Source organism: Anser cygnoides, chromosome 10 (genome assembly GCF_040182565.1).
Source record: "Anser cygnoides isolate HZ-2024a breed goose chromosome 10, Taihu_goose_T2T_genome, whole genome shotgun sequence".
NCBI lineage: Eukaryota > Metazoa > Chordata > Aves > Anseriformes > Anatidae > Anser > Anser cygnoides.
In genome coordinates this window covers 22,229,787-22,240,342 of record NC_089882.1, presented here as the reverse complement: position 1 = coordinate 22,240,342, position 10,556 = coordinate 22,229,787, and the positions used below count along the sequence as shown (strand labels likewise).

At 42.7% G+C, this 10,556-nt stretch overlaps 1 long non-coding RNA gene across 2 annotated transcripts; it reads right to left on the bottom strand.

Moving 5' to 3' along the window:
* Positions 1-1,166: 1,166 nt before the first annotated feature.
* On the bottom strand, positions 1,167-7,396 carry LOC106040080 (uncharacterized). Of its 2 annotated transcripts, XR_001209707.3 has the most exons (5): positions 7,263-7,396; positions 5,861-5,970; positions 4,230-4,430; positions 2,826-3,063; positions 1,167-1,450 (listed from the first exon to the last, which is right to left on the bottom strand). It is a non-coding gene; the product is annotated as an uncharacterized lncRNA (long non-coding RNA). The 2 variants fall into 2 exon arrangements; XR_010833864.1 differs by lacking the exons at positions 5,861-5,970; positions 7,263-7,396 and adding an exon at positions 4,709-4,870.
* Between the last annotated feature and the right edge of the window lie 3,160 nt (positions 7,397-10,556).

Sequence of the window (10,556 nt, the reverse complement as noted above, 5' to 3'; positions counted from 1 at the left end):
CTGGCAAAGGCGGGCATCCTTATTTACAACAATACTGGTGAACATGCAGGAACTTGCTTGCTCCGGAGCTGGTTTCTGAGCTTAAGTTTTAATTGCTGCTCCTAAGTCTGGACTTTCGGGAGGGTGGTCTCTACTGTTAACCACCTCAATTCTTGTCTAACTACAGTTGGTAAGGTGTCAACAGATACGATTTGGGGAAAGAGATACCCTGAAAAGTTACTTTTAGCATTACAAAATGCCTTAAGAGCTTTAGCACACGTAATATTTTATAGGTAAGTATAAGGCGTATTTTTGTAAGACTTAACTAATCAGTGCTAGCAACTGCAGTGGTGATATACCCATTGTACCTGTCACATCTCTAAGACCTGTGTTGTGAGAGAACTACAACTTGGGTCCTAGATGAAAAGCAGTAGCTATAAAAAATTGTTAATGTTCAGTTCAGTGTAGTACGCATGTTTGAGGCTTGATGTCCAGATTTCTGTCCTTCTGGTACCATAACGTGATATTACTAGCTGTCAGTTCTGCTGTGTCTCTTTAACAGTATACTTCGGAAAACAGAAAGTAGATGTAGCTTTGAATTTATTAGTTTGACTGAAATTAAATCTCAACTTTCAAAATAAAAATATGGCTTTGATCATAAAGTGTTAAAAGCAGAACCTCTGTTCGCAGAGTCCCAAGTGCTATTTAAGCAAAAGTACTTGAATTTTGGGATTAATGTCTGTGTGCTTTCACGATATATTGTGATAAGCAGATGCTGGAGAGAGATACTGCAGCATCTGTTCTGCCATATCCGTATAGTCCCTCTTACACAACACTAAGCAGCCTTGATCATGTCTCCATGGAGGAAGGCAGTAATGCTCAGTTCATTTAAAAAATATCAATACTGGTTAATTAGTTTTTTATCTAAGGGTGCTAACCCAATTCCATCTTTCCACTAGTGACTGCCTTACCCATGACAGGTACAGGCATTTACTTCCTTGTAATTGGAAGCAGCTTGATTAAGTGACAAGGCTCAAAGCAGAAAGTAATTATGCTGTGGTTTAGCACTCCTATAACGATCAGATTATTTCTTACCTTGACTATCTGCAGGCTCCACCTCGTAAATGGTATCTGTTCAGCAAAGCACATTGTTTGTTTGCTTTTTTCCATGCATATATTCAGAGAGAGGTCCAAGGATGAGGTGGCAGCAGAGAGAATCCTTCCACTAAAACAGCAGTGGTTAAAGAATGCACAGCAAACAGTGCAGAAAAGTTTGCAGTAGAGACATGTTTACCACCCATACTGAAGTAGTTGTGTCATGGTGGTCTTGGAAACATTCCAGTAGAGCTCTGAAAATAGAATACTGCTTCAGTGCTGATCCACATCCCAGGAGAATTATTTCTGTTCTGTGCCCTTCCATGCAGGAAGGTGTGCTTTCAAATCTTCCTGATAGTATGAAACCTGAGACCTGCTGAGATTGTAAGAGAAAACAGGACTAGCAAATATTCATGTTTCTAAATGCGACTCTGAGCACTTGGTGCCATGCTCACAACCTATTAGCTTTATGCATTAAAAATTCTCTCCACTGTGCTGCCTTACTCAGATCTAGGATTGTGGCAGACACCTGATTAAAATAATGTCACAAGAATTGCTGTTTGTCTTTTCTATGCTTTACGCTATGCAGAAGATAATAGAGCTCCACCATAGGTACATACAATAGTTTTACCATAGCTCAAGAGGTGTTCTCTGCTGGAGTTGCTCTGGTTGGCAAAGGGTTTTGCATTCTTAACCATTAGTTTCCCTTTGTGCTTTTGTGTCCAGCGTCCTTCCAACCAGAGGGAACAGATGCAAAGAAAAACCTCTTGCTGTCAAATGTATATAGAGAGATGTTAGGAACACACAGAATTTCCAAGTAATTTATATTTAGACTGCTGGATTGCCAAATCCAATATGGTGGTCATTTGAAATGCCACGCCATCCCTCTTCCAAAAGGCTGCTCTTGCTGTCTCTTTTGGTAACCAGCAGGCTGGACTCCTCAACAGGTACAGACAGGTAGTGCAACATCTCTTGGATTTACAAAGCAGTCTATATAAAATACCTGATATGTGCAAGAAAAAGAGAGGGAAGAGGAAGAAAGTCTCAAATGTACCAATTAAAACAGACAAGTGTGTCAGGTTCAACTGAATTTTAGTGGGAACATTCAGCTGAGACTCCTAAACAAAGTTCTTCAACTCCAGAAGCATCAGTGCCTGGCTTGGCTTTCAGACCCCTGCTAAGCTTTAAGGAGTCCAGCAGATGAGATAGCTGGATTTAGTCAAGAAAGCAGATTTCATCTAACATGCTGTTGTATATTTTATGAAATCATTCTGGGAAGATGAGCTGTGATAGGAATTACTGGAAGCATCAGATAGCAATGCATGTTTTGTTGCAACACAAGAAATCAGATTTGTTCTTATTGCATGTATGGTGTTACTGGAATTTGATTTTTTTTCCTACTAGTTTGTTTCAAACACTTAAAACCACTATGTGAAGGTTTATATGCATTGGAAAACTAAAAACTATTCTATTTCAGGCTGTTGTATTAAAGCATCCTTAAAGCTACTGCAAGTCATAGTGCTGCTAAGGACTGTATTTTTGGTGACTGAAATAGGAGAATGTTACTGGAAAAAAACCTCATTGGACATTAGAACTTCTGTATAAATGTTGTGAAGCTGATTATTATAAAATTATATATTATATAGCTGATTATAAACCAGAGCAGAGAGAAGGATCAAGTCTGCAATTCCAAGTTCCTCCAGTTCTGTGAGGGAGTTCAATACTCCGTGCATACAGTGCCTTATGCTTACCTTCATACATTGCCTTATACGTCCTGCTCCCTTCAATAAGGTGTCCTTGGAGAGGTATCTGTCATCGCAGTAGTCCCAACAGCTACCCACAAACTGCTAGGTGAAACAGTGGTAAATCGATCCTGGCATCCTGAAATGCTGTCACACACGAAGCCTGATTCACATCTGGAATCTTCAGTGCATAAGTGGTTTGGTTCCTCCTGCAGAAGCTGCCTAAAGTGAGGTGGGTGGGGGCGTGCTGCAGAGAAGAAGAGGGATAAGAAAGCAAGGTAGAGTCTGAACTTCCCAACTCCTACAAAATTTGTACAAATGTCAAAGAGCTGGTACTTTTGACTAACAGTCTACCCATTTAAGCTGTGATTGATGCTGTTAGTTAGGACCCAGTGTATAAAACTAAAATGTATCTTTAAACCCAACTGAGCACAGTTTTTCCCTGACACTTGACTTTTTTGACCTAAAAAAAAAAAAGTGAAGCTGTTTTTTAGAGGTTGATGTAATATCATCCTGATTAATACTTCATCAGCTGGCATATACTGCCTAAATTGCTGTAAAATATATGCGGTAATGAAACAGGTGATGCATAGCTGCTGAAACAAATGCACAGAGCAGTTTTTCCTCTGTTCTTCACGTTTTGAACAAATGCAATAAATATATTTCCATTAGTGTTTCAAGTTAAATGCAGCTGCTGTGGATAACATAGGAAAGCTAGCAGTTAACTCTACCACTGCAGAGCAAATAAGGAAATTGAACACGTCTGACTGATCTCTATTCTGGTGGTGGCAGTGATCAAAACAGTGTTTCTACTGTTCTCTGCTCCAGGCCATCTCCACTTCTGTACTTTTAGGACAGTAACACTGGAGATGCTGTGCTGATAAAATAGTCTCAAGCTAATTCATATAGAGAAGTGAAAGAGGTAGGTCAAAACTAATCAGAACAACGGGGGAAAAAAGGTAATTTAAACAGCTGGAGCACTAGGCATGAGAATAAGTAATGAATAAATAAATAGCGTGTGAAATTAACTAGAGTATATAAGTACCTGAAGAATGCAAACGCATTGATTGAAGAATTGCATTAGGATGTGATTAAAAAGTTTCAGCTAACTGTCACAACAAAAATTTGCAATCAAGTGTGTAAAGCTCTGTTGCGGACATACTTTACGTGAATGAATTGCCAGCAACAGGCTCTGGAAAGCTATCCTTTGACAGGAACAGGCATGTTTGATTCAGCTCAAGTGCATGGAAATCCTTCCCTTAATCTCTGCACAGGATTTCACGTTGAGCCCAAGTACATTTTTACAAGTGACTGAAAAGAGGTGAACAGCTAACTCATTACTATGCAAATCAAGTTATTTAGATAATAAGAGATTAATAAACATTAGTAATTTTTTTTTTTTTAATTACTCACAGATAGGAAAGGCTCTTTGTTTACTGAGTGAGTAGCAGAGCAGCGTGAAAATGGTGATGTGGAAAAGAAGCAAGCTGTTGCCCAGATTGCCCCTGCCAGGCTCTGCGTGCTCCGCATGCAGCCGTCGTGAGCCTGTGCTGGGGCTGCAATGGCTTTCGGATGTGGTACTGCCTGCGAGGAGCCTGACCGCCTTTGCTCACCCTGGTCACGAACAGTAAGGTGCCTGTTAGTTAATTATTACAGTATTGTTTGTTCACATCAAAGTGAATTAGGCTATGTGAAATTCTCAGAAACACTTCAAAAATTACTCCTCAGGTGTGCAATGAAGATTTTACTCAAAACAAACAAACACTACTTGTTTTCTAATTTGCATTTTCTCTGGTTGGACCTACATCCCCCCTGGATTACCGTGACTCAGCGCGCTCCATTGTGTTTCTGCATTTCTGAAACACAGCCAAGTAGTTCCTTCCAAAGATTACCTTGTTAAAGTAAAAATATCCGTTGTATTGCTTGCACTTCAGATCTCATTCAGGGACTGCAGATTGTTGTACTTCAGGTCAGGTCAATGCAGTTTTCCAGTCAACTTCTCTTAAAACACAGAAACCAAAATTCCTTCACCAATCTTCCCCACGTTCCTTTTTCCTTCGTGTTTTGGAGTAGCACCATGGTCCCATGAAATCCATAACCCATTTCTGGATCTACATATTGCACAGCTGTACACGAAGTTTTCTACCTTTCTCTGCCAATTCGTTTCAACACCGACTCACAGAAGGATATCGCAGGCATTTTAAGACTGCATTTATATGCAACTGTGACAGTAGTCAAAAATAAGCTGCACTTGAATAATATTTAGAAGTTTTAGGGCAACTAGCCTAGACGACAGTGTTCAGGAACTAACTTCCAAAAATGAAAATAAAAATGTCTAAAGTGCTAATCAGCAAATCTGATGATGAACAGCAGTATGTGGTTGATCATTGCGTAGTCCCTCTACAATCCAAAGTTCCCTCCATCAAAATCAGCAACAGAAAATAATCAAATGCTACTCTTAGATTCAGTACAAATTGGATGGAGTGGATAGATGACTACTAGACCTCTGAGTTGCAAAGAGACTTCAATAGCAGAAGTGAATTGTCTTAGAATTACCACATTTCTTTGTTCCTTTCGTTATCTTCAGACAGATCAAGAAGCAATAAAATACTTGTAGATCCTTGATGTGCCTTTTTTTTTTCTGCAGTGGTTTAAACTAGGCTTTTATAAAAGTGATCAGCAACCTAAATAGCTGGAGATTTCTGCACAAGATAATTTTTAATTATATGAAAACACAGAAAACCTGAATGACTGGTACCTTTGCATACTTCCATACAACAATTCTGCCATCTGTGTTTCAAGCAGAGTTTACTATGTCTGAGTTGGAAAGGGTTCAGCATGTGAAATACTGAGCAGGCTAGCTTTCAGCAGATAGGGCACAACAGTTGTTTACAAAGTGGAGTAGGAGTTTGTAAAACTAATGAACAACAACAAAACAAAAACAACACAAGAACTAGAGGGCATAAATACGATAGGGCAGATTTGGGCCTTAAGTTCACATATTTTTATTTTCCCTCAAAAATGAAGTTTATGGATTTTCTCACCTCTTGCACATTCCAGGCTGTAACTGTGCCATCAGTACAAGCAACAGACCTCAACTTTCCACCCTAAACACATTCATTGCCTGATAGATAAGCCATGACAGATGTTTTTCCTACAGTAAAAAAAAAAAAGTTAAAAACAAAATGTCATTACATAGGACTGAAAAGTTTGATTCTCCACAAGCTCAAGAGTGTTTAATGTGTACACATGGAAAAATAACATGCCCTTTAGATGGCACACTACTAAGTAGCATTTAATGACTGCATGTATAAGAGAGTTTCCCTCTTAAGGATGATTAGTGATTTAGATCTTGCTATAGGTTCAATAAGCACATTTGCAGTATTTATAGGTAGCTAACATTTTCCTCAAATCTGGTACATGGTCAGGGAAAATGGGTTAAAGACTAAAAATAACGCTATTTCTCCACCTCCACTGCTGACCTGATGAGATATGCCAACGAGATATGGTTTTGCGTCATCATCTTGTATGTAAATTTTTTTTTAGGGCTGGTAAGGAAGTGCTACAGTTTGCTACTTCATGACGAAAGGATAATCCAGGCACAGCTCTATTTTTAGCCTTCTGAGAACACAACACACCGATGCCATTTTTCCAGAGGTGATTTGTTTAGTTTCCACATTTCTGCTGATGGCCAAAGCTTTAAAAAAAAAAAGAAGTATGGTTTTGTGTTCTGAACTCCTGCAACAGTTGCACACAAAATCTTTCAAAGTGCTGCATCTCATCCCTAAATAAAACTTATTTGTAGGTTCTGGTAATATTAGCCTTTGTGAGTGTCAAAGATCAGTTAATTCCAACTAAGCATTTTGAAAACTGCTGCCATGAGGTGAGTACCCAAGCAAAATGCTATTTTCTCTGCTGCCATGTGCCTTGCTAGCACGTGTGTATAATCAGCTGGTGGCCAGCCTGACACCATCTGATATTTAAGTTGGGTATGCCGAAGATGATTCTTCTTCCCTGGCTGAAAATCATGAAATCACATTCAAGATGCTGCAGGGATCCAGTGAAGTGGGCATTCTTGTGTGAAATGAGCATGACAATGGCCTTGCATGCAAGAGTTAATAGAATTAATAGCACAATAAGTTTGAAAATCACTAGCTGTGTAAATTTATTGCATATTCAAACCAAAATATTCAATATATTTGGTTGAGACCACAGACAAAAGCAGAAACTTATGCTCCCAATGCAGCTCAATGAGGCTCAGCAACACCCCTGTCCCACCTGCCACAGAGCTGCCTGCTGCCTCGGGTGGGGTGGGGACCCCCCCAGCCCCCTCCCCAGCAGTTCTACGTTCTTCACTGGCCATAACACTTACTGGCTATTTGCCTTGTGTAGTCGTAAATAAATAATATTTTTTTAAAAGGCTAAACAAATCAATACAAGATGTACCTGTACAGGGTGAATGGTTTCATTTTAATGCTGTACAGCCCAGCTTTGATAGTTTGGGCATTGAAAGAAGCACTGCTGCCCCAGGAACTGCTCTCTGAAGTGCTGCTCCAGGACTGTTTGTGCCAAAAAAAAAAAAAAAAGGAGTTTAGATACACTGAAACCTGATTCAAAGAGTTTAACAGCTTTTGCTGTCAAGTAAGGAGTACCAGATTGGTAAGGAGTACCAGATTGAGCCTGTTCTGCCACTAAAGCCTCAGTTCTTTGAACCATTGCTCTGAAACATTCAGAGAAACTGTAAATGTAAGCATAGGCTTGTGGGGGAATTTTCAAAACAAATCATTTTGGTCACTGTTTATGTTAACTTTTTTTTTTAAAGGAAATGTGAGGATAAAAATCACTAGTATTTCATTTTTTCCACCCCCTCTGGAAAAAAAGATTAAGAGGTTACAACATTTGTAACGATATACCATCGGGTAGTAAGACTACCATCACGTACAAAAGAATTTGGGATTGAAAATAGTAACAGCCACAAGGAACCACCTCTATCCCATTTATTCTGCATGATCCCACAAACTCAGCAGTAGGTACTCACTGAACTAGACACAGCACCTCACACAACACCGGGGGGGGGGGAGGGAGTGTCACACCTCCCATGGTTTATGGGCTGGCAGTTGTGGTAGGGCAGCTAGTTGGACTCACTGGGAGTGCGTTACCAATCGGTTTTGGCTGCTACTTGCACAGGTTTTCACTTTGTAGGCATCACTGTGCATGCTGCTTTTCACTTCTTGATACCAAAAGCTGTACACCCATGTTTGGAGACAGCTGTTGTGCTCCACCTGTACAGGAAGGGTGCACGGTAAAAGCATTTTACTGTTAGAGCATATGGATACAGGGATGTTAAAACACACTGCCTAATTAAAAAAAAGCAAAAGAGTTTTGAGTTTTAATGCGGAGGAAAAAAAGAAAGAAGGAAAGTTACAAGGACAGGATTAAATGGAGCCTTAAAACAACAAGGCCATGTGTGGCAGGAAATCCCCTCAGGATTCACAGGATGAGGTTGGTTAAAAGCAGACAGGCAGGGGCACAGCTCAGAGCAGCCAGGAGGGCGATGGCTGTGCAGACTCCATCCCTCCCTGCCACAGCGTGGCCCTGCTGGCACCATCCCCTTGGGCACTGCTTCTGTGCCCTGCAAAGGAAGCCGAGATCAGACAGCTCCTGTTAGTGATGCCTGCCTGCTACCCAGCGAAGTGGTCTGCGCCCAAGCGGGATGGAAAACAGAGCTCAGCCAGCAAATCAGCAGGAGCAGCCAAGCCCAGGCCTTGCGAGTGGTAATCCTGCCCGTTGGGCATATTCCCTTCCTCGCAGCCTCTGGGCCACGCAGAACTCATGTCAAAGCCTGCACAGGTTTATGTTGTTCATGTTCAGTAAGAACTGACTCAATTTGTGCCAAAACCTTTCAGGATTCTCCCTCCCCTGTCCCCTCCATGAGTTATGTTTCCTTGAGAAACCACAACCCTCTTCAAGTACCTCAGAAATGCACCATAAGCATTAAGGCAATGCTAGACGATAACAAATGAGGCAAATTACATGCCAGGATGTGCTGGTGATAATGTTTTCCACCAAAGACAGGAGCAGTGAGGTTTTCCAGCACAGCAGCGGCCACGTCCCCCTGTCCCGCCAGGCCCAGGGCGGCCCTGCCCTGCTGCCTGTGCGCGTTCCCCGGCCTGGCGGTGTCCTGGGGGTGACACACGGCGTGCCGAGGCTGGCCGGCCCAGCAGAGGCTGACCTTTAAATCCATCGTTTCTTGTCTGCATGCCCAAGAGGAAGTCACATGTGTGGCACGAGCCTGACCCAGAAATATTGCAGGGAGCAGGATATTTTGTGCGAATAAGGAAGGGCAGGGTCTGCAAGATGAATCACTGAAACAATAATTATCCTGAGGAAAAACCTTGGAGGGTGGATTAGCTGTGATAACTGCCCTTTCAAGGTAACAACAATGCAAGCCATCAGCTCTTCTCAGCTGTGAGGAACAGAAAATGCTTTAGCACAGACCATAAAAATAAGAATTATGGAAGTTCGTAAGAGATTGGCCAAAGATGCATCCTTCACTTCCCAACCACTCCAACTTCAGCCTGCGATTGTTATACAATCTGCAACAATAATTGCTCCCAAAATTATTTTTAGCATACCAGTAGCTTTCAGTGCAAATAAATAAAGGGACAGACAGTTGCTATAAAGGCAGGAAATAAACTTTAGAAAGTACTTAGCTTTTGGCGAAGCAGGGCAACTGGATTACACAGTTCCTGAGTGTGCATGATAGTCTCAGATAAGAGGAGCTCCAAACGATAGTTTTCTTTTCTTGCCCCAGCTCAGCCCAGCTGTAGGGTAGCTGTCAGAGCTTTGCCATTTCCCTGCACCCAGGGCAAGCACCAGAGCCCCCCACCACAGGGCCGCAGCGCTCACCTGCGTATCGGGTGCGTTTCCCATGGCTGTACCAGTGTTACAGCGACATGCGGGCACAGGGTTTGTGGCTAGCAGCTCCCACCAACAGCACGTGCAGTGCTTTGAGGAGCTCAGAAGCATCCCAAAGAGAGGCAGCAGCACAGAGAGAGGCAGGACACGACCCACCAGACACACAGTCACTGCAAGGCTGTGGTGTGGGAGCAGGGCCAGGCAGGAACGCTGCCCAGGTGTCCAGTCCCAATACTGGTCTGCTGCTGGTCAAGCACTCGCCGCACTGCAGGAGGACAACATAAAGGCCTTGTTCTTTCTCCCACTAGAAAGAATAGTTAAATTTGTGTTAACAGGCCAGCCTTGGGCTTACTCCCACCTTGGCACTCTGACACCTTTGCTAAATACTGCTGGCTACCTTGGTGTTGGTCAGAGCCCTAGGGGAGACAAAGCTTTGCTGCCGTTTGCTTTTTCTACCAGTATCTCCCTGCTGTCTGCTTCAGTACCAGGAGCTGCCTGAGCCTTGCCTTGGCTGTGCTGTGCCCCTGCTCCCCTCCTGGACACTTTGGTAAATAAAGCAAAATTTGGAAGACAAAAAAGCAGGGAATCCGTGAAGGGTGCCCGGCTGCTCTCTCTCTGTGCATGGTCCTCACTGGGCTCAGGAGAGGCTTCTCGCAGGCAGCCTGTGCTGATGAGGAACACACGACCAGCTTGCAGTGGGGTGAGCCGAAGCACTGCTCTTCCTGCTCTCCTCCCAGCCCAGCTGACTGCCTGCCAGCAGCAAGCTTGAGACAGCCCTGGAAAGCAAAAGTGCTCTGCCGAGGGGGACACAGAGCCTGGAAA